General features: G+C 39.5%; 1 protein-coding gene and 1 non-coding gene across 7 annotated transcripts in view; both read left to right on the top strand.

Moving 5' to 3' along the window:
- NINL (ninein like) overlaps positions 1-24,595 on the top strand; it is a 138,033-nt gene that overhangs the window by 21,059 nt on the left and 92,379 nt on the right. The gene's annotated exons all lie outside the window — the stretch shown is intronic.
- Positions 9,669-9,775, top strand: LOC112668930 (U6 spliceosomal RNA). The gene has a single exon (XR_003141953.1). It is a non-coding gene; the product is annotated as a U6 spliceosomal RNA (small nuclear RNA).

Genomic DNA, 24,595 nt, shown 5'->3' with positions numbered 1-24,595 from the left:
TTCATTGTTGTATATAGCTGTCCAGTTTTCCCAATGCCATTTGTTGAAGAGACTGTCTTTTTCCAGTTGGATATCCTTTCTTGTTTTGTGGAAGATTAATTGACCATATAATTGTGGGTTTATTTCTGGGTTTCCTATTCTGCTCTATTGGTCTGTGTGTCATTTTTGTGCCAATACCATACTGTTTTGATTACCACAACTTTGTAATATAGAAGTCTGGAATTACGATACCTCCACTTTTTTCTTTTTCGAGATTGATTTGGTTATTCGGGGTCTTTTGTGATTCCATACAAATTTTAGGGTTGGTATTTTCTTGTGAAAAATGCTGTTGGTATTTTGATAGAGACTGCACTAAATATGTGGATTGCTTTGGGTAGTGTAGACATTTTAACAATATTCTTCTAATCATGAGAGTGGAATGCCTTTTCATCTCTTTGTGTTGATTTCAATTTCTTTTATCAATGTTTAATAGTTTTCAGAGTATAGGTCTTTCACTTCTTTGGTGAGGTTTATTCCTAGATATTTTATTATTTTTGGTGTAATAGTAAATGGGATTATTTTCTTAATATCTCTTTCTGCTGCTTTATTATTAGTATATAAGAATGCTACACATTTCTGAAGATTGATTTTGTATCCTGTGACTTTCCTGAATTCATTAATCAGTTCTTAGTAGTTTTTTGGTGGAGTCTTTCAGGTTTTCTATATACAGTATCATATCATCTGCCAATACTGAAAGTTTTACTTTTTCCTTACTGATTTGGATGCTACTTTTATTTCTTTTTCTTGTCTGATTGCTGCAGCTAGGACTTCCAGTGCTGTGTTGGATAAAAGTGGAGAGTGGACATCTCTGTCTTGTTCCTGACCTTAAGTTCTCGGTTATCCTCCATTGAGGATGATGCTAGTTGTGGATTTTTCATATATGGCCTTTATCATGTTAGAGTATGTTCCCTTTAGGCCTACTTTGTTGAGAGTTTTTATCATGAATGGATGTTATGTTTTGTCAGATGCTTTTTCAGCATCTATTGAAATGATCATATGGTTTTTATCCTTTCTCATTGATGTGGTATGTCTCATTGATTGATTTGTAAATATTGAGCTATCCTTGCATTTCTGGAATAAATCCCAGTTGATCATGGTGAATGATTCTTTTGATATATTGTTGGATTTGGTTTGCTAGTATTTTGTTGAGGAATTTTGCATCTGTGTTCATCAGAGAAACTGTTGTACAGTTCTCTATTTTGGTTGTGTCTTTACCTGGTTTTGGTATCAGGGTACTGCTGACCTCATAGAAGTTTTCCTTCTATTTTTTGGAATAGCTTAATAAGAATGGGTATTAACTTTTCTTTAAATGTTTGGTAGAATTGCCTTTGAAGCCATTTAGTCCTGGACTTTTGTTTGATGAGAGTATTAGAAAGGACCTCCACGGATGTCCTAACTTTTGCACAACCTGAAGTAAGGATCTGGGAATCCCAGTAATAGAGATTGGCTTTCTTTCCATTTTAGTGGGGTAGACCCAGAACCAAGTTTAACTTAAAAAAAGACATTTTTCACATAAGTAAATTTGTGGAATAGATTTCGTATCTTTTACACAATTGTGCAATCAAAATATAGTTACTATTTAAGTATAATAAAACTATTAGAATCAAATTAATATTAATTTTCTTTTTTTTTTAATTTTTATTTATTTATGATAGTCACACAGAGAGAGAGAGAGAGAGGCAGAGACATAGGCAGAGGGAGAAGCAGGCTCCATGCACCGGGAGCCCCACGTGGGATTCGATCCCGGGTCTCCAGGATCGCGCCCTGGGCCAAAGGCAGGCGCCAAACCGCGGCGCCACCCGGGGATCCCTATTAATTTTCTATAATAAATAATGTCATCTGCCAGAACAAAATCTCCACAGTACACATGACTATATCCTGACTGCTATGGTATTGGTGCTCTTGGTTTGACATGTCTCTGCCATGGTTTGCTGCCACTGTCCCTGACTGCCTTCACCCCCACCCCTGCCCTCCTGTGGGCCTCCACCCCCATCCCCTCAAGCCCTGCTGGTCCGCAGGCCTCCACCACCAGGCACCAGGTGGTTGCTTATGTCTTCTGACTCACACAGTGGGCTATGATGTTACTTGGTGTTCAAACTGCATAATATGAATTAAGTTTGCCTCTGGTCTTTCCGTATTAGCCAGGAAACTAGAATAGAACTGCTTGGCACTAACTCATTCATAACTCAAATGCTAGTGCTAGCACTGAATTTTTGAGGCAGAACTCAGTTGAAAGGTGATTACAGATTGAAAAAGTAATTTACCTTCACAGAGAAAACTATGACGTCGAGAACGTGTAAGACTAGAGTTTGGGAAGCCCTGTTCATAGCTTTATCTCCCACCTTAGTGTGGACAGTGTGGAGAGCAAGGATTCTGCATAGTGCTGCCATAATTGGTGAATCTCCAGGGTGTTGAATCATTGTTAAAATATTCTGAATAAACTTCGTAAAATTAGTGTATTGGAATGGCCTGTGTTTTAGCTTCAGGACAAAAATTCCATAAGTTCATACCTTACACTGGTCGGGGTACTGGATGAGGATAGTCCAAGAAGCTTGCCTGTCAAATCTGTCCTTTTTGGCTCTTCCTCCTGACTTGGTGACCTCAGTCTTCTTGGACTTTATGCTCTCCTGTGACTGAGCAAAGCCCATCATCAGCCCTCTTCTTCCATGAGGTGACACTGGGGCATTGAGTGCTAGCTTTTTTGAAATCGTCAGATATTTCTCTTGGGTATTATGGTAATAAATAGATTTTTTTCCTTTCCCATTAAGGAAATTTCAGGCTTTATAAGCACGCAGGGGAACCCTTGGGGGCTCAGGGACTCCCTGAAATCATTTGAGGCATGTTTAGCTGGTTCTGAAGCATGTGTGTACAGACCATTGGTGGGTACCTTCATATGTGCAGAAGAGTCACTTTCTCAGAGACTCTTTCCCGGTTCACCCTACTTAAGGTGCCCAACTCACTCCTGTTCTCTTTCTCTTCATACTACTTATCACCATTTATTATTTGCATGTTTATTGTATGTGTCTGCCCCCACTAGAATGTAAGCTGTACAAGGTGAAAGATTTTGTCTTATTTTATTGCAGTATCCCAAGGTTATGTTTTGATGCCTGGCGCATAATAGTACTCAATAAATATTTGTTGAATGAAAAAAATATTGTTTTGCAATTTACTTTGTAACTTTTTTAAAGATTTTATTTATTAAAAAAAAAGATTTTATTTATTCATGAGAGACACACAGAGAGAGGCAGAGACGTAGACAGAGGGAGAAGCAGGCTCCCTGCAGGCATCCCTATTTTGTAACTTTTAAAAAATAAACTAGTGCTGACTTACTGTGGAGTTGGCTTATGTAGAGGTACCAGGCACCTCCTCCCTTTTAAAGTACTCTCTGTAGTTTTGGCTTAATCCTGATCTTCCTTCTGCTCCCACGGCCAAGCTGAGCACACTGTATTACCTGGGGTAGTTTGATGGGAGTGAACGTGCTCTGGGTCCCTGGATCCTTAGGGTGGAGGAGCTCAGCCTCCAATAAGGCTTTGTTCCCATGAATGAGGCTCCTGGATTTGCAGCTGCCTCCCCATGCTGTCCCTGCCCTTTCTGGCATCATGGATGGGCTCATAGGATGGATAATCACTTACTTATGTTGAACAGGCTCTTACAGGTCTCTTGAGACAGACAGAACCTTGCAGGCAATCACTGAAAAGTAACAGTTTTACAAAACACATAAAACCCTGGAGAATTTCATAAGGCCACAGAATAGCCTCCTGGGAAAAGCAGAAGATGCAGACTTAGGTCTTTCCTCTGTTGCTGGGTATTAGGAAATGAATAAAGGACTTTCTAGGTGTCTGCTGCTTTGTGTTTGGGGACATGGCTTTCATCCACTTCTTACTGAGTTTTGTTGACAGTACTAAAAAAAAATTGTACTTGGATATTCTGCACTTTTGACTAATGACTCATGGTTGGCCCTACACACATTTCTAAAGAGAACTTGAACTTCTCATCAGTAACCACCTTGGTGGGGTGCCTGGCTGGCCCAGTCAGTAGACCGTGCGAGTCAAGTGTGCAACTCTTGATCTCGGAGTTGTGAATTTGAGCCCTTTGTTGGGTGTAGAAATTACTTTTAAAAAAATAAATAAAATCTTAAAAAAAAAAAATCTTGGTTCTATTGAGTAGAAAATTTTAAAAACTAAGAGGAAAGAGTAAGGTCACTGTGCTTTGGGAAGAATGGAATGGTTTTGAATGAATCTCCATGCTTGGTAAAGTATGTTTAAAAGGAGAAAGACATCAGGACAAATGATCTTGCTCAGCTTCTTTAAGAAGACTTGAGTGCTAATAAAAACCCTTGTATGTTTCAAGGAGATGAAATATACATATATATATTATTAAATGCTTAACAATTGCTTATTACACTGGCATATTTATTTTTAGACAAGTTGGTGGATGGTGTCATTTAGATCATGTCTTTATTAATTCTTTTTTTAAATTTTTTTATTTTTTAAATTAAAAAAATTTTTTTTATTAATTCTTTTTTTTGGATCTAGTTCTATCAGCTGCCAAAAAACTAGCGTTAAAATTTTCCTTTTTTTTTTTTTAATTTATTTATGACAGACCCAGAGAGAGAGGCAGAGACACAAGGCAGAGGGAGAAGCAGGCGCCATGCAGGGAGCCCAACATGAGACTCAATCCTGGGTTTCCAGGATCACACCCCAGGCCGAAGGCGGTGCTAAACTGCTAGGCCACTGGCGCTGCCCGCTTTTTTTTTTTTTTTTTAAGATTTTATTTATTTATTAATGAGAGACAGAGAGAGAGAGAGGCAGAGACACAGGCAGAGGGAGAAGCAGGCTCCATGCAGGGAGCCTGACGTGGGACTTGATTCCGGGACTCTAGGATCATGCCCTGGGCCGAAGGCAGGCACTAAACCGCTGAGCCACCTGGGCTGCCAAGCGTTAAAATTTCCAACCGTGATTGTGGACTTGCTTAGTTCTTTTTCTCATTCAGTGTATTTGAGGTCTCATTTGTGTATTTTGAGAGTCTGCTGTTAGGCACTTAAATATTTATGATATGTTTTCCTCCTTAATTATTAAAATGAAAAGTCTATCTTTGGTAATACTGTACCTCTGGAAATCTATTAGTATAGCCTCTTTAGCACTCATATGTTTATAGTATGGCAGGGGTTCCAGCCACTTTTAAAAAATATAGCCTTGTTGAGATACAATTTACATACCATATAATTCACCCATTTAACATGTATAATTCAGTGGTTTTTAGAATATTCTCAGAGTTGTGCAACCATTACCACAAAAAATTTAGAACTGTGTCATCACCTCAAAAGAAACCCACGTTAGCAGTCACTCCCCATTCTTTCCAACACCCCTCCCCCCCCATCAGCCCTAGGCAACCACTAATTTACTTTTTGTCTCTACAGATTTGCCTATTCTGGACATTTCATAGAAATGGAAACATGGTGTATGTGGTCTTTTGTGAATGGCTTCTTTCCCTTGGCATCATGCTTTCAAGATTTATAAATATTGGAGCGCACATCAGGATTTCATCTAACCATTTTATTTTATTTTATCTTATTTAATATTTAATATACTTTGTTTTTTAGAACAGTTGTAGGTTTACAGCAAAGTTGAATAGCAAATACCAGACACACAGCCTCCTCTGTTATCAGCATCCCTCCAAGTGTGGCACACTTCTTATGCTGATGCACAGTTTTCACCCAGAGTCCATAGTTTACATTAGGATTCATTCTCTGTGTTTTATATCCTATACGTTCTGAAAATGTATAATGGGGGCACTTGGGTGACTCAGTGGGTTAAGCAACTGCCTTTGGCTCAGGTCATGATCTTGGGGTCCTGGGATTGAGCCCCGTGTTGGGTCCCTGCTCAGCAGGGAGCCTGCTTCTCTCTCTCCCTCTGACCCTCCACCCCACTTGTGCTGTCTCTCTCTGTCTCAAATAAATAAAATCTTTTTTTAAAAAAAGAAAGAAAATGTGTAATGATATCATATAGAATAGTTTCAGTGCCTTAAATCTTCAGTGCTTTGTTCAGTTCCTCTCATCCCCACCCCTGGCAACCACTGATCTTTTTATTGTCTCCACAATTTTATCTTGTCCAGAACATCATACAGTTGGAATTACATTGTATAGCATTTTCGTGTTGTTTTCCTTCACTTCAATATGCTTTTAGGATTCCTCCCTATCAAAAAAAAAAAAAAAAACAGGGATCCCTGGGTGGCGCAGTGGTTTGGCGCCTGCCTTTGGCCCGGGGCACGATCCTGGAGACCCGGGATCGAATCCCACATCGGGCTCCCAGCATGGAGCCTGCTTCTCCCTCTGCCTGTGTCTCTGCCTCTCTGCCTCTTTGTGACTATCATGAATAAATAAATAAAATCTTTAAAAAAAAAACAAAAAAACAAAAAAACAAAAAAAAAAACCAAAAACCCGGGATCGAATCCCACGTCGGGCTCCCGGTGCATGGAGCCTGCTTCTCCCTCTGCCTATGTCTCTGCCTCTCTCTCTCTCTCTCTGTGTGACTATCATAAATAAATAAAAATTAAAAAAAAAAAAAAAAAGGATTCCTCCCTATCTTTTCATGGTGATAGCTCATCGCTTTTTAGCCCTGGTCACTACCAAGTTTTGGCAATTATGCATAAAGTTGCTATAAGTGCTTGTTTGCTGGCTTCTGTGTGGACTTTAATTTTTCATTCATTTGGATAAATACCAAGGAGTACAGGGGTAAGAATATTTCAGTTTCTAGTTTTGTAGGAAACTGCCAAGCTGTCTTCCAGAGAGGCTGTCCCATGTTGCATTCCCACTATCAGTGAAGGAGTGTTCCTGTTGCTGTACCTCCTGGCCTGCATTTTGTATTGTCAGCATTTTGGATTTTGGCCATTCTAATAGATGTGTAGTAGAATTTCATTTTAATTTGCAATTCTTAATGACATAGGATGTTGAGTATGTTTTCATATGCTTTTTTGCCATTTGTGTATCTTCTTTGGTGATGGCTGTGTTGATATCTTTTGGCCCATTTTATAATGGGTTAATTCATTTTCTTAGTGTTGAGTTTTAAGAGCTCTTTGTATCATTTGAATAGTAGATAGTACTTTATCAGATACATCTTTTTGCAAATATTTTCTCCCAGTTTGTGTCTTCTCATTCTCTTTGGAGTATCTTTCACAGAACAGATGTTTCAATTTTAGCTAAGTCTGGCTTACCAGTCATTTTTTCCATGGATTGTGCCTTTGATGTTGTAACAAAGTTAGTGCAAGACCCAAAGTCCGCTAGGTTCTTTCCTGTGCTATCTTCTAGGAGTTTTATGAGCGCATTTTACATTTAGGTTGTGATTCACTTTGAGTTAATTTTTGTGAAAGATTTTAAAGTCTTTATCTAGAAAGAGGAATTTTTTCTTGCATGTCCAGTTGTTTCAGCACCATTTGTTGAAAAATTATGCTTTCTCCACTATTTGCCTTTGCTCTTTTGTCAAAGACGAGTTAACAGTATTTGTGTGGTTCCATTTCTGAGCTCTTTTCTGACCCCTAGGCCTATTTCTGTCTTCTGTAATCAATGCCATACTGTCTCGATTACTGTAGCTTTGTAGAAATTCTTGAAGTGGAGTAATGTATTCCTTTGACTTGGTTCTTCTTCAGTGTTTTCTTGGCTATTGTATGTCATTTGCTCTTCCATATAAACTTTGGAATCAGTTTGTTGATAGCCTCAAAATGGCTTGCTGGGATTTTGATTGGGAGTATATTAAATCTATAGGTCTAGTTGGGAAGAACTAATATTTAGCAATATTTAGTCTTCTTATCCATGAACATGGAATATCTCTTCATTCATTTAGTCTCTGATTTCTTTCAGAACCATTTCCTTTTAATCTGTTGGTGTCTTTTTATTATAGTGCATCTTTTGGGGACAGCTTACTAGGTTTTGTTTTTATAAAATTCATTCTGACAATTTCTGCCTTTTAACTGGCCTGTTGACTCCATTAACATTTAATTTAGTAATCCGTATCATGGACTTAAGTCACCATTACCTTCTGCTTCTGTGTGTCATCTCTGATTTTGTCCTCTTTCTGCTTTCCTCTCTCCTTTTGAATAATTTGGATGCCTCTTAGAATTTTGTATTAATTTATCTCTTGACTTTTTTTTGCTATATTTTGCATTGTTTTAAGAGTTTTCTCTGGGGGATAACAATATATGTTCTTGACTTTTTATACTATTTAGAGGTAATTCTGCCACTTGACGTGTAATGTGGAAATCTGCAAATGTACACATTGATCCTACCTACCTTTTGTGATATAGATGGCATATGCATTACATCTTTGTATGTTTTTAAGCCCTGTAAGATAGTGTTATAATTTTTTAAGTATTTGTTTATTCAAGAGAGAGATCGAGAGAGTGGGGGAGGAGCAGAGGGAGAGGAACAAGCAGATGTGGCACTGAGCACCTAGCTGGATGTGCGGCTCGATCTCAGGACTCTGACATCGTGCCTGAGCCAAAACCAAGAGTCGGAAGCTTAACTGACTGAACCACAGGTGCCCCAGATGGATATAGATTTTTTTTTTACTTTAAATAGTTGTATTTTTTTTCAAAATTAAAGCTTTTTTGTCTTATCTTACTCAGATACTTACTTTTGAGTGCTATTTATTCCATCCTGAAAATCTAAATTAACATCTATTATAATTTTGCTTTAGCTAAGGATTTTCCTTTAGGATTTAACCTTTTCTTTTCTTTTCTTTTCTTTTCTTTTCTTTTCTTTTCTTTTCTTTTCTTTTCTTTCTTTCTTTCAAGATTTTATTTATTCATGAGAGACAGAAAGAGAGAGAGAGAGGCAGAGACACAAGGCAGAGACACAAGCAGGCTCCATGCAGGGAGCCCGATGCGGGACTCAATCCCAGATCTCCAGGATCGCGCCCTGGGCTGAAGGCGGCACTAAACTGCTGAGCCACCCGGGCTGCCCAGATTTAGCGTTTCTTTTATAACAGGCCTACTGGTACTTTTCTCAGGTTTATTTTTTTCTTTAGTCTGAAAATGTATATATTTTACCTTCATTCTATTTTTTTTAATATTATTTATTTGTTTATTAGAAAGCATGAGCCACAGGGAGAGGGAGAGGGAGCAGCAGCAGACCCACTGAGCAGGGAGCCCTCCCAGGGCCCTGGGATCAGACCTGAGCTGAAGGAAGTCCCCTAACCAACTGAGCCACCCAGGTGCCTTATTTTACCTTTATTCTTAGAGGATATTTTTATTTTGTTTTGTTTTTAAGATTTTTTTTATTCATGAGAGACACAGCAAGAGAGAGAGAGAGAGACGCAGAGACACAAGGCAGAGGAAGAAGCAGGCTCCATGCAGGGAGCCTGACATGGGACTTGATCCCAGGTCTCCAGGATCAGGCCCTGGGCTGAAGGGGGAACTAAACCTCCGAGCCACCCGGGCTGCCCTGAGGATATTTCTGGTGTATAGAATTATAGCTCTTGTTGTTGTTTTTATGCACTTTACAGATGGTTTGCAGTCCTTTGGAGTCCATTCTTTCTGATAAGTCAGCAGTTATTTGAATGTTTCTTTATATGTAATATGTTGTTCTCCTGGTGACTACAAGATTTTCTTTTTTCTTTTTAAATTTAATTTTATTTGTGCTCGCTTCGGCAGCACGTATACTAAAATTGGAACGATACAGAGAAGATTAGCATGGCCCCTGCGCAAGGATGACACGCAAATTCGTGAAGCGTTCCATATTTTAAAAAAAATTAATTTTATTTATTTATTCATGAGAGACACACAGAGAGAGGTAGAGACACAGGCAGAGGGAGAAGCAGGCTCCTTGCGGGGAGCCTGTGTGGAACTGGATCCCGGGACCGGAATCACACCCTGAGCTGAAGGCAGACACTCAATCGCTGACCCACCTAGGTGTCCCAGTGATTTTCATCACTTTGACTAGTTTGCCTTTATTAACACTTATCCTAAATGAGGTTTATTGAATTTCTTGAATGTGTAATTTTTTATTGTTTTAACCAAATTTGGGACAATTTATGCCGTGTGCTTTCAGACTGTTTTTCTGCCTGGTTCTCTTTCTCTTCTTCTGGGATGCACACTAGACCCTTGGGAAATTCTCAGTAGTCCCAAGGCTAATCTTTTAACATTCCCTTTTCTCCTTTCTTAAAATTGGATGGTTTCTATTCACATATCTTTAAAGTTTACCTACTCTTACCTACATTCTGATGCTAAGCCCTTCATGTGAATTTTAAAATTTCAGATACTGTGTTTTTCACTTCTTGAGTTTCTTTTCTTTTTTCTTTTTTTTTCTTTTTTTTTTTTTTGAGTTTCTATATAGCTGTTTTACAGTTTCTGTTTCTTTGCTGAGTTTACAAAATGTGCCTTCATCAGAATATTTTCTTTTACATCCTTGGTATTGTGGTACTGGCAGAGGTTTTCAAGCTGCTAATTCCAACATCTGATTCATCTTGGGGTTATTCTGGTTGTGGTTTCCCTTGAGAATGGCTTACTTTTTCCTGGTTCTTCACTTTTGTGGAAAAATTTGGATTGTATTCTGGACACTGTAGTTCTGTTTTAGAGAATAAAAGTTCTGTGATCTTCCTCTGAAGAGTATTGATTTGTATTTGTTTTAGTGGGCACTCAGCTTGGTTGGACTCAAACTGAAAACTGTCTCTTGGGCAGTAGCTTTTTGACAGAGGAAAGAGGCAGAACAGAGATAAAATGAAAGCATTATTTAGAGTCTTTGAATTGCCTCTTGGGTAGCAACCCCAGATTGTATCTCATTAGGGAACAAAAGTCAGGGGATTTAAGAACCAAAGGGAATATTTGTATATGTTGTTTACAAAGAATTTCTATTGGTGCTCATGGAGGAATGAATCTTAGTTGAGTATGATTGGTTGCTAAGGCTCTCACTAGAGAGCTAAGTAAGGCAAAAGCCTGTACTGTAGCAAGTTGCAGATGTTCCTAGGGAGTCCTTGGAATATTTGTCTTTTTTGGCCCAGTTCAGAAGTTCATGGTTCCACTCTGTGAGCGCTTGGATTTAAGAACCCCTTGACATAAGTGACTCATTTTATTTTACCTTTCACAGGTTCAAATCTCATTTTAGTTCTTTTATTCTTGGCTGAGCTGATCAGTTACCCAAATCTTGGGCAACATTTATTCAGAATTTGGGTCTTTCATTCTCTGATGTATGCCTTTTTAGGATTCCTTGTTCATTTTTGCACTTGCTGTGCTTGCCTCAACCTCTGCTGGCTGTCAGAACTGTTTTTTTCCCAAGTTTTAGCTGCTGCTCATTGTGGATGGGGCTTCTCTCTGCCAAGAAGCTAGAGAATGGAAATACTCCCAGTGTCCATTGCAGCTTCCAGTATCTGCCTGCTCTTGGTGCTGTTAAGTGTCTGTCCTCGGAAGTTGTTCTCGTGTTTGTCCAGAGTTCATGACTGTTCTCTGGAGAAGGGCTGGTATGGTAGGAGCTTTTTGTTCCCTATTGATTTTAAATAAACTTTGTGTTATGTGAGACTTTATAGTATAGTATATATATATTCAATATAGTATATTGAAATCTCTTCAAGTCAGGTATTGATCTATATTGTATAATATCTGTGATACAGTTTTAATATACATCTAGATGTTTATTTTTGTTTCATATTATGACGTCAGAGCTATGGTTCATATGAAACAGAAGTGTTTTTGTTTTTTTTTTTAACACCATTATTATTTTTTTTTAATTTTTAAAAATTTATTTATGATAGTCACACAGAGAGAGGGAGAGAGAGAGAGAGGCAGAGACACAGGCAGAGGGAGAAGCAGGCTCCATGCACCGGGAGCCCGACGTGGGATTCGATCCCGGGTCTCCAGGATCCCGCCCTGGGCCAAAGGCAGGCGCCAAACCGCTGCGCCACCCAGGGATCCCCTGTTTTGTTGATTAAGGTTTTAACTCTAATTACAGAATAATTTTTATCTGGAAACCTGATCCACTTCATGACAATACACTTTGTGGTTTCTAAGAAAAATGTGATAATCCTGGGTTATCATAGTGATACTGGAAAAAAATGTTTTTAAAACACCTGTAGGAAATTTTATGGCCTGTAAATTATGCATCATAGAGTTGTTGGAAAAACACCTCTATGATGTCAGAATAATTGTTACTTGTGATATTATGATGTATAAAAAGAAATACATATTTGGTCTCTATCTAGTTTCTGGCACAGAGCTCCTAAAACTTTGAAATTTCCTAAGTGATGAGAGCTATTAAAGTTTGTCTTCTTATGTTAATGAAGTGACTTTTGGAACCAACTTAAGGATGGGGGCTGATTGCCTAGAGACCCAACCTGTGATTAGAGGGTTGGAACTTTCATTTCCACACCCCAACCTCTGGGAGGGGAGGGGCTGGAGATTGAGGTCAGTCTCCTGTGGCCGGCCAGTGATTTAATCAGTGATGCCTATGTAATGATGCCTCCATGAAAACCCAAAGGAGAGGGTTTGGAGAGCTTTCCAATTCAGGGGGAGCGGTGCACCAGGACAGGGCATGGAAGATCATGCCCTTTCCACACACAGGTTTCCCCTGTTATCCAAACATAGAGCGTTCCTTTGAAACCTTTTGTAAGCTGAAATAGTGTGAAGCAAAGGAGTAATTACCATTAATTTATATGGAAAAAAAACCTTGAGCGCTCCTTGATGTAAAACATAATCTCCCTCAGACTTTTCTAATACCTTAGGATACATCTTGCTAGCGGATGCACAAAATAAATTGAGATAAAGCACAAGATGCTTACAGACATAGTTCAAACCTGTAATATTTTGATGCTCAGATGCTGACTGTGGTTCCCAGGGATGGACCTTGGCTGTGCCACCTCCATGCTCTGGGTACGCTCTGCCTCTATAACAGTGTGCTGCAGAACAAACTGATGTTATTTTGCTTTATGCCTTTTATTGTAAAAGAAAAAACCTCAGATTTCTTTCTGTTAGTGAAAACAGGTATTAAGGTAGGTCTTTCACAAAAGTGTAGTGACATGACTTGAACTTTTGAAGAGCAGGAGATACCTTTATGTTGCCCTGTGCCTCTTCTTCATCTGGTTGTTCCTGAGTATGTCTTTTGGGATAAAGTGATGATCTAGTAAGTAAAATGTGAGCCACTTATAATTAAATGAACCTGAATTGATTGAATCCAAAGGGGGTGTCGTTAGAACTTCCATTCCATAACTGGACTGTCAGAAGTACAGGTGATAACCTGGACTTGCTACATTTGTCCCCGACAGGGACAGTCTTGTAGGACTGAGCTCTTCTCCTGTTACCTTTGGGCAAAGAGTGTTAGAATTGAGTAGAATTCTGGCATATGCCATTGGAGTTAGAGAATTGGTTGGAGGTGTGGGAGACCTATCCCAGACCTTTGTTACAAATGGGTACTAGAATCAGTTTATTAGATTTATGGAAAATGACGGGACCCTCTGTCAATGTATTTTTCTTATTCTGGATGATAGTAATATGGTTGTGTTCTTTATGTAAATATTCCTTGAGCCATACATTTATATGATTTGTGTACTTTTATCTTTGAATATTTATTCTTCAGTATCAATTATACTTGGGAAAAAATGTGTTAGAGCTCTATTTACCTACTTGGGTAATCATTCATGTTATATTGATAGTTGAAAGAAAAGGTGCAGTTATATATACATGTCATATAATTTTAGAAATTCTTAAAAAATAAACCCAAAATATAAATAAAAATACCTGTAGTACTATGTTGATGATGGTGTGAGGACACAAACTGCTGGTGGAGTTTAAATGGGTACAACCTCTAGGGAGGGCATTGGCCTTATCTATAAAAATTATAAATATCCAGATCCTTTGGATCTTACTACACGTTACTAGATCTTACTTACACGTTACTGGATCTTACTTACACATTACTAGAAACGTGTTTCCATCGTTTCTAGTAACTTTTCAGACATTCTAGTACATGTGTGCAATGACCTACATATAAGATTATTCACTGTAGTATTGTTTATAATAGCAGAGGATTAGAAATAATTAGTAGGAATTAGTAGGAAATTGGTAAAGCAAATGTGGTACATGCACATTTAGCAAAGAATGAAGAAGCTTTTTCTATAGTAGAATGATATTTACATTTGCATTTTAGTATATTTGTCCATACCCATATAGAGTACTCCAAGATATGTTATTCAGTGAAGAGAAGTCTAGGCAGGTCTTCTGTTTCTAAGTCATTTGAACCAGACCATCCCTCATTTCGTGCTGGAGAATGAAGTGGAGGTGTTCCATTTTCTTGCAGTGGCTTATAGTGTAACTTCCTGTGGCTCAAAGAATTTGAAATTTTGAATGTAGAATGAGATGGTCTCAGATTGGTACTGCTCTCAGACAACTACTGGTGAAAGCAAATAGAAAATTTTCTCCAAAGGAAGACTTAATTATCTATGTGTCAAAAATAATACTCCCAAGTAAATTTTCACATCCAGTGTCTGCAGATAATCACATATAATCAGACACACAAAGAAAGAGGATATATGAGCCAGGACCTGCAGAAACAAAAGACCATAGAAACAGAAGCCCAAATGTGTGAGATATTAGGATGATCAAGATAGAGACTTTAAAACAACTATCCTAATTATAATGAGAAGTATAGAAGCTAAGAAAAATATGTATGTAATTACTTAGAAAAGTGATAAAAAGAAACATAGCAAATTAGAAAATAACACGGTTGAAATCCTAGAACTTAGAATTACAATGATTGTATTTAGGACATCGATGGACATGCTTAACAGAAGATTATACAGAGCTAAAGAAAGAATTAGTAACCTGGAAGATAAGTAAGAAAAAATTGTGCAGGATGCAGCATGGAGAGATAAAAAAGTAACAGATTAAGTGATAATCACTAGAGTGAGAAGTGCTAACACATTTTAATTTGAGAGCAGGAAAGAGACAATAATTAAAGAAATACTGACTGAGAATTTTCCAGAACTAATGGTACATCAGCCCACAGACTCAAAATTAGTGAATCCTAGGCAGCACAAATTAAAAAGTACATCAAAGTGAAATGATTAAAAAAAACCACACACACTAAAATAGAGATTCTTAAAAGCAGCCAGAGGAAGAGAGAAATCACTGTAGAGGATAGGAGATAGACTGATGGTTGATGTTTCAACAGTAGCAAACGAACAGAAGATAGTACGATCTTCACTGTGTTACGAGAAATCTATTGCCCTGTGCAAATACACTTCGAGAATGAAGGTAAAATGAAGAAATTTCAAATAGATAAGAACTGGGAGTTTGCCAAAAGTGGACACAGTCAGGGAAGCTCTAAGTGCTAATTTAAGATGGAAAGTCAGGCATGCAAGAAGAGTAAAAAACAAAAAAGTAGTAGATATGCAGATAAAGGCAAATGGGCCTTGACTATAAAAAGCAGTGGTAATGTTTTCTTGTAGGGCTATGAAATACTTAGTGTAGTCATGATGGACTGGGTAATTTAGCATCCTCCTGTATTCAAGTAGAAAAGCTGGATAAACCATTCTTAGCCATTTGCTTGAAGACCTCGGAGAACTCATGAGGCAATAAGAATTAAGACGCCAGGCTCTGGAGGAGCTAGAAACTTCAGAATGTGAATCTGGCATTTGGGGCTGCTTCATTGTAGGTATTGTCTGTGCATTCTGGAGGAGTCACATGGGAGGCTGAACAGAATTTTTTATAGCGTCATGGGGTCAAGTGGCCCCAGCGACACCATGAGAAGGTCTAAGGATCCCTAAATGGAGTCCTGGAAGGAGAGGAGAGAGAATAGGGCAGAAGCAATATTTGAAGAGACATTGGCTGAGGATTTTCCAAAGTTGGCAAAAGACCTCAAGTCATGGACTTTTAATAAGTCCTCTGAGCTTCAGAAAGATAAGAAGATACACCTTCAAATTTTGTGTTCAAATTTCACCCCCAAAGTGGGATAGACTTGCTTGAATTCTTAGTTTTAAAGTTAGCACTGTTGTGACCTGAAATGTTAATACCACATGACATCAGTCCTGCTTGCTGTACACAAGGAAGAATGCCTCCTCCCTCTTGCCCCTCCCTCCCCTCCCCCGCATGTGCCCCTCCCATGCTGCTGCAGAGGTGGCCACATGTTTTGTAACTTAAAACCTCAACTCAGGTGTGTGAGGAATGTTACTTTGTCTGTAATGCCCCATGGTATCTTTCTTGAGCCCACATTCTGCTGGGTGGCAGAAATTTCATCTTGATGCATTCAGAGGGCACGCTGGGGTTGTTTCAGCTTTCCAGGGAATTATATGTTAATGAGGTGTGGGTTGTGTCCACTCCGGCAACAGCTGGACTCTCATCTTTTGCGTCTCTCTTTAGGGCCTTAGTTCACAGGGTTCTCTGGCACACAGCTCCTTCCTGAGCCCACTCCCCCAACTGCTACCTGGACACAACTCACCATCTCTGCTGGGCTCCTGCCCTTTCTTGAACTCACATCAAAGAGGGAATTCACACTCAGCTCTCCCTGCAGAGGCTCTGTCCTGTGGCCCTGCCCTATATTTGCTTCTGGAGTCCACCTTTGCTGCTCAGGTTAGAGGCTTTGCTCTTAGATTATTTGTAGTTTTTATTGCTTTCTGGGGGCGAGTTACGAACTGCAAAACCCCAGGGAAAGTCTTCCTGTTTGTCTTGGTGGCAGTTGGTATGGAATATCGTCCTGCTGCCTCAGTGGTAGTGATACTGATCATTCTCAGTCCTGTCTTCTCGCATGTGTGTGATGTCACACCATGATGCTCTTTCCTTCTTCGTTGTCTTTCCTGTGCGGGGAGATGTTTGAAGGACAGTCTGTCCACCCAGGCTCACATAATCAGGGATGCAGGACTATGTGTTTTTCTTTAAAAGGATAAGGTTTTATCTGGACTTTACTTGTGACCTAACCTAGCTGTGTTTCTTTCAGGGCAGTTTGTACCTCTGTTGAACCTTGGAGGAAAATACTTTTTACCCTGGGAATTATGATTCTTTTCTTCAAAGTTGTCTTTAGCAATAAGGGAAGTCAGAAAATGCCCTTCCAGATACTGGCCTCAAGCCATTGGTTAGGGGCACAGATGCTAGGAGAAGTCAGGATGCCAACGGCTGTTTCTGTGTGTGGCTCTGTTTAAAATGCCATTTCTCCAACTTTTGCCTGAGATCATACGCTTCTCTTCCTAGAATGCTTTTGAGCTAGTTCGGGTTCTTGTATAAAACAAGGATTGAAGGTAACTTTCAGGACTAGTGTGGTAATGGAAAGAGTGTGGTGTCTTCACTGGGAAGGCCTAATATCAATTATCAAGGTCCCCCAGGCTACATCCTCACCCACAGACACCAGAGGATGAATTGGCATAGGGCTGATATGAAGCCACATGGGAAAGTGGTTGGTTTGGGATGGGCTCTCTTTAGAGGTTAAGTCACGCGTTACTGCATTCTTTGTGCAAATAGCCTTCCAGAATGGCATAGTGACAAGATGGACCCTTCTCAGATCTGTCATTTGAAGTTCTCTCCTGTGTCTCCTTTTCCTATAACCTGCTTATTCCCTCTCTGGCTTCTTTCACCTGGGTGGAGCCTGGAGCGTGGATCTCTCCAGGGAGGCATCATTCCCCTCATCAGAGCCTCCCAGCCTCCCGACAGGATGCTTCTAGACCTGCCCGAGTTTACTCCAATCTGAAGGCCTCTGCCAGACATGGTGTCCTCATGGCCTCTTCATAAATCTCACAGGAGATGGAATGACATGTCTATATTGTGCCGGTCTGTCTTGCAGCAAAAACTCTGGAATGCACCCCAGTGTTTGATAGGGTAAAGATGCGGTCAGCTTGGGACACCCTGAGGCTTATGCGTGCTACTTCTTTCAGTAGATTTTTAACTTGAGTGGAGGGTAGGAGGAAAGGAAAAGAGACCTGAGGGAAGTAGCTTTCTGCATTCATTTTTCTATACCTGTTAGGGGCAAGTTCCTTTTTTTTTTTTTTTTTTAAGTAAATGTGGGGCAGCCCGGTGGCCCAGTGGTTTAGCTCTGCCTTCCGCCCAGGGCCTGGTCCTGGAGGCCCGGGATCGAGTCCCATGTTGGGCTCCCTGCATAGAGCCTGCTTCTCCCTGTACCTGTGTCTCTGCCTCTCTCTCTCTCTCTCTGTCTCATGAATAAATAAATAAAATCTTAAAAAATAATAAAAGTAAATGTGATAAGAGCCAAAGGATTTGTAAAAGAGACATGAATACTGTTAGATTTGTATTGAATATTCTATATGTTCTCTTTCATTGTTCTCTTAGCTTCAGTTTACTTACTGACCCATGTTACCGTAATCTTTGACTCTAAAGTTTTCCTTCTTTGGAAGTGTATTTGCAGTTGGCGAGTGTATTGCAAGCTAACCTTATGAATCTTATAAATATTATCTGTTGAGTTCTTTTTTTTTTTTTAATTTTTTATTTATTTATGATAGTCACACAGAGAGAGAGAGAGAGAGAGGGGCAGAGACACAGGCAGAGGGAGAAGCAGGCTCCATGCACCGGGAGCCCGACGTGGATTCGATCCCGGGTCCCCAGGATCGCGCCCTGGGCCAAAGGCAGGCGCCAAACCGCTGTGCCACCCAGGGATCCTATCTGTTGAGTTCTGAAGTTGACCTAAATTTTGACTTTTCCCAGGAAGATAAATTTTTAAAATTCTGTGTGTTTAGGACATTGTGAAGTTGGTTGGAAGGAATGACACAAACTGAGTTGAATGGAAATGTCGATTATGGAGCTCCCAAGAATTAGTGGGTTTTTCTTACTAACATTTAAGATAGGAATCTCTTTGGCCACCACACACTATGCTCCACTACCTCTGGTTACATAGTTAATTTGTTTCTAATGATGCATGGGAGTTTCTGCCAGCCTTCATATGGATGTAAAAGGAAAAAAAATGTATCTCCTTTTCCCCAGCACTGAGCAGGAGAGGGAGAAGGAAAGTGAGACTCTAGACGCTAATTGAGAATTCAGTAAGAGCCACACATACGCTGTGCAAAGTCCACAGACAGGCAACATCCATGGCACAGCTGGATCCTGGGTGATTCTGGGTGACAAGGTGTGTCCCTGGATGCCTGTGTCAACCGCGGTCCCACACACTCAAGCGTGATCACATCTCTGCATCTAGGACCAGCCTGCCTGGCATCCCCGTGACTTCACTCTCAGCACTTTTGTGAAGCTCAGTGGTGAGTGGAGCCCAGAACATGTGTTAAGCCTAAGAGAACCAGAATTTCAGAGCATGAAGTGCTTTAGGCCATGAGGTTTATCCTCCTTGTTTGATATCTTGAAAAGCCTAGGCCCAGAGAGTTGTAAGTACTTTGACTAAAGCTGCGTGACTGCTTCATGACCAAACCTACCATCCTGGCCACCTGAGGAATTGCAAAACACCTGAGCCCAGGTGGCTCTGGGCTGGTGTGAATCTCACAGCTGTCCCAACGTATGCCCTTGCGGTAGATGCACTGTGGCCAGGCCAGATCAGGTACCCTCTAGCGGAGATGGCTGTAATCCCAAAGGAGGATTGAAGTGTTTGTTCTGGGAGAAAGGGAAACCGCCCTGGGCAACTCATGCCCAGGGTTGGTCAGTCAGCGTCAGCCAGGACTTAAGGTTAAGAGGGGAAGTAGAAATGCTGTGGGAAAAGAGAAAAGTGTACCTGCTTTAGGGCTGGATCCAGATGGAAACGGTGCTGGGTGCCCTTGAGCTGCCCCTCTCAAAGGGAGGAACCTAGCAGGAGAGGCCAGGGGAAGGGTTGCTATTCTAAAATAGGGGCAGTTATCAGAGAATAACTCCCAGCTTTTAATCCCCACCTCCTTCTTGCTTTTAGAGAGATCCTTGGAGAGGAGGCATCTTGAATCCAAGATTGAATGAAACTTCCAATTAAAAGGAGAGGCTGGGGGCAGCCCTGGTGGCCCAGCGGTTTAGCGCTGCCTTCAGCCTGGGGTGTGATCCTAGAGACCCTGGATCGAGTTCCACGTCGGGCTCGCTGCATGGAGCCTGCTTCTCCTTCTGCCTGTCTCTTCTCTCTCTCTCTCTCTGTCATGAATAAATAAATAAAATCTTAAAAAAAAAGAAAAGGAGAGGCTGGGGACAAATGGAAATATTGATGACTGTTTAAAGCACCCTTTTGAAACCTTATATCACTTTTCAGTTCAAGAATGTAAAAGGAGCTTGTATACCTGTACCTGTGTTCATGGATATTTACCATACACAGAGCTTGGCAGCTGGAACAAAAAGCGTATAAATGAGCAAAATGTGATCCTTGCTCTCCTTGAGAGAGTACACAGACCGCAGAACCACAGAGAGAGATGCATAAGCATGTAGTTTTCCATCACTGTGGTATATGCACTGCTATAGAATCATAGAGCAAGGAGCAGATTCTTACTCCAAGGGTCAAGGAAGATATCATGGGGAAATAACACTGATTATTAATAATGAGCATATTTTCCTGTGTGTTTTGGATACTTGCATTCTTCTAAAAATAATTTGTCATACTTTGCTTGTTTTTAAAATGTGGATGTGGTTTGTAAGTGCTCTTTACATAGGAAGAGCATTGGCATTTCTCTTTTGGTTCTATATATTTTATGAGATATTTCCTGTTATTTTAAATTTTCAACAGCTCTATTGATAGACCGTTTAATTCCATAAAGTTCACCCATTGAAAGTATATAATTCAGTAGTTTTTAGTATCTTTATGGGGTTGTACAATCATTGTTACAGTCAAATTTTAGGACATTTACATCCAAAAATACACCCCAAAATAACCTGTATTTCTGTTATTCCCCATTCTCCTCATCCTCCATTCCTTACCTCCCCTAGGCCTAGACAACAGTTAATCTATTTTCAGTCCCTATAGATTTGCTTATTCTGGACATTGTGTCTGAATGAATCATATAATCTGTGGTCTTTTGTATCTGGCTTTTTCACTTAGCATAATGATTTTGCAGTTAATCTGTGTTGTAACCAATCAGTACTTCATTCCTTTTTATTGCGGACTAATTCTGCAATCAACTGATGATTCAGCACTTGAGTTGGTTTGATATTTTGTTCCCAGGATAATGCTGCTGTGAACGAACATTCATGTGCAAGTTTTCATGCAAGTTTTTGTCTATACATTTGTTTTCATTTCTCTTGTGTTTGTGCCTAGGAGTAGAATTGCTGAGTCATATAGTAACTATGTTTAATCTTTTGCAAATGGTCTTCCAAAGTGGCTGTTCCATTTTAGATACCTACTAGTAGTGTATGAGGGTTCCAACCTCTCCACATTCTCTCCATTGTTATTGTCTGTATTTTTGATTTTAGCTATTTTTTTTAAAAGATTTTATTTATTTATTCATGAGAGACACAGAGAGAGAGAGTCAGAGACACAGGCAGAGGGAGAAGCAGGCTCCATGCAGGGAGCCCAATGTGGGACTCAATCCCAGGTCTCCAGGATCAGGCCCTGGACTGAAGGCAGCGCTAAACCGCTGAGCCACCTGGGCTGCCCTGAGGTTAGCCATTTTGGTGGTATCAAGTGGTATGAGACTGCCATTTTCATTTTTATTTCCCTAATAATTAAAGATGTTGAACATCTTTTCTTGTGCTTTTTATCCATTCATGTATCTTCTTTGATGAAATATATGTTAAAATATTGAAACTGATGAACTGCTATGTGTGGAGACTGCCACAGTTTATATTTCCATCAGCACAGTCTAGAGTTCTGTTTTCAGTAGTGGGCCATCATGAGCTGAGCTGTGTGCACCTCCCACCCCCCACCGTTCATATGTTGAAGCCCCACTGAGCTAATGAATGTAAAATAAGGTCAAGTGTTGGTCCAGTATGACTGGTGTCCTTTTAAGAACAGGAGATAAGGACACAGACATATACAAAGGGAGACCATATTAAGATAGAGCGAGGAGGCTATCGGCAAGCCAAGGACAGAGTCCTTACATGGCAGCAGCTCTGCCTTTTCCTCCATCTTGGGTGTCCAGCCTCCAGAACTGTGGGAAAAGAAAGTTCAGTTGCTTAAGACAGTTAGTTTGTGGTACATTGATGTGGAGCCCCCTGCAAAGTAATTCATAGTCTGACAAGTCATGTGTCATCATTATACTTTCAGTTTGCATTTCTCTCAGTGAGTTCAGTTCAGCATCTCCTCACATGTTGAAGAGCTGTTTGAATTTGTATGTAATCTAGATCCTTTGCTAGATTACTTAGGATGTAAGTCTTTTTCATTATTGATATTCCTTTATTAAGGAAATTAGCCTTTTGCCTGTGACTTGCGTTAAAATTTTTGTTTGCCATTTATCTTCTGACTATTCTGTGCCACATGGAAATTTTGACTTTTATGTAGTCAGACTTAACACTCTTCTTATAAGGATGATGCAGAATCCATGTTTTATTCTAGTTCTTTTAAAGTTTGAGTTTTTCTTGGTTTAAATTTCTGGTTCTTCTGGAATTTACTTTGCTGAAAAGAATGACATAGGTATCCAAATTTATTTTCTTACATATGGCTGATCAATTTTTTCAGCAGCCCTTTCTTGATAAATTGTTTTCTTCTTTGATATACAATGTCACTTTTATCAGATGATGTATATATCTTGATCTATTTTTTAGGCATATTCTGTTCCATTTCTGTTCAGTGGCTCTATTTCTCTAGACTTAGGCTAGTATTACGTCGTTTAAATTACTATAGCTTTGTAACTGTTTTAACATTTCAAAAGTTTACTCCTCTCTTATTCTTCTCTTCAGAAATATCCTGGCTATTCTGCTTATATATTTGAACCTTAGAATTAACTTGTTTATATCCCCAAAATACCCCCATTGGTATTTTTATTGAATAAACATTTAATGTTTATTCAGAGGAGACTAAGTACTAAATAATGCGCCTCCTTATGCAAGAACATGGTACATCTTTCCATTTGTTAAAGTCTTTTGTGTGTGGCTTTCAGGAACACTAAAGTTTATTAATGCAGATCTTATGTTTTTGAGAAAAATTCTGTTTTAATGTGATAATAAAACAAGCACAATTTTATTTTGTGATACAGAATACATAGTTATACACCTGACAAAATGACATCATTCATAAAGTATTACAACTGTGAAAATTATTATAAAGATGAGGAAATAGATTTCATCAAATTTCAGTTTCTCCAAAGTAACATAATTATTTTATGCAAAATAGCATTGGGGTTCTTATAAATGGCTTTTCTTTTTATTTTATGTGTCTTTAGGATCAGATTTTTTTTAAAGATTTTATTTATTCATGAGAGACACACAGAGAGAGGCAGAGACATAGGTAGAGGGAGAAGCAGGCTCCCTGTGGGGAGCCCGATGCAGAACTTGCCCCAGGACCCCAGAACCATGACCTGAGCCAAAGGCAGACACTCAACCGTTGAGCCACCCAGGCATCCCAAGATTTTTGTTTCTTTTAATGTGTTATTTTTCCAGTTTTATTCTTGATTATTGGGGCTAGTTTAAGGTAAATGAGTAATGAGAATGAATTTGGTCTGCATTATCTGTCTTCTGAGACCGCTCAGGGGTTTCATCCTCAGCCCAGTGAGGCCCTGCTTGTTACTCCTTCCAGTGAGTACTGAGATGGTTGTTCAGGTTTGTACATTTTTAATGTATCAGTTGGGACCCAGTTCTCTCTTTTTTTAAAAAAAATTTATTATTAGTTTTTTATTTTATTTTATTTTTTTCCAGTTCTCTTTTATATTCTGACCAAGCTATCTATGGATGTTTCTGCTAATCTCCCTGGTGTGTCCAGGTCTGATACATTTCTTAAGCTTATTTTTTGTGTCTTTATTATAGTATAAATAGGATCCTTTTTTTAAAGTTTTTTTATTTATTCATAGGAGACACAGAAGCAGAGACACAGGCAGAGGGAGAAGCAGGCTCTCTGCAGGGAACCCGATGTGGGACTCCATCCCAGTACCCCAGGATCATGCCCTGAGCTGAAGGCAGACACTCAATCTCAGAGTTACCCAGGCGTCCCTGGATCTTTCTTCATTATATCTAGTAATTGGTTACTATCTGCCTGTAGAAGCAAAGGTTATTAATTTTTCATTATTAATTTTATAAACAGGCAGATTAGTGAATAGTTTTCCTTCGGATAGTAAGGCATTTGCTAATAAATTTGAATCCTTTAAAAATATTTGCAACAAATGTAGCAATGAGATGCAAAACTCTAGCAGAGTTGATCCTTGTTAGATTATGAAGACTATCAAAAATTTAAGAAGAAATCAGTGGACTGCGGGTATGGGTTCACTGGGGAACCTTTGTCTTCCATGTCATCTGCATTGTCCCTCCCCATTCTTGATGTAGACAGTTGACCTCTTGGTATGACAGTATTAAATGAAGTTCCATCACAGACAGAGCTAAGACATGTGTGGCACTAGATTGCCACTCCAGCCTGCTCCCTTGTGGGTCTTTGCAGAAGACATTGGCGGGTAGTGTTACACTTCACCTTATTCTGGAACTTAGTTCCATCATGATAGGTATAAAAAGCACACATTTCAAAAACAGGCTCCACATGAGGGAAAAAATACTCAGAAGTTCAACTTTGTCTTATTTTTACAAATATTTTCACAAATACCTGTTACTA

Source organism: Canis lupus, chromosome 23 (genome assembly GCF_003254725.2).
Source record: "Canis lupus dingo isolate Sandy chromosome 23, ASM325472v2, whole genome shotgun sequence".
Classification (NCBI taxonomy): Eukaryota; Metazoa; Chordata; class Mammalia; order Carnivora; family Canidae; genus Canis; species Canis lupus.
The sequence above is the reverse complement of the archived record's forward strand: the minus strand, read 5'-3'. Positions and strand labels throughout refer to the sequence as shown.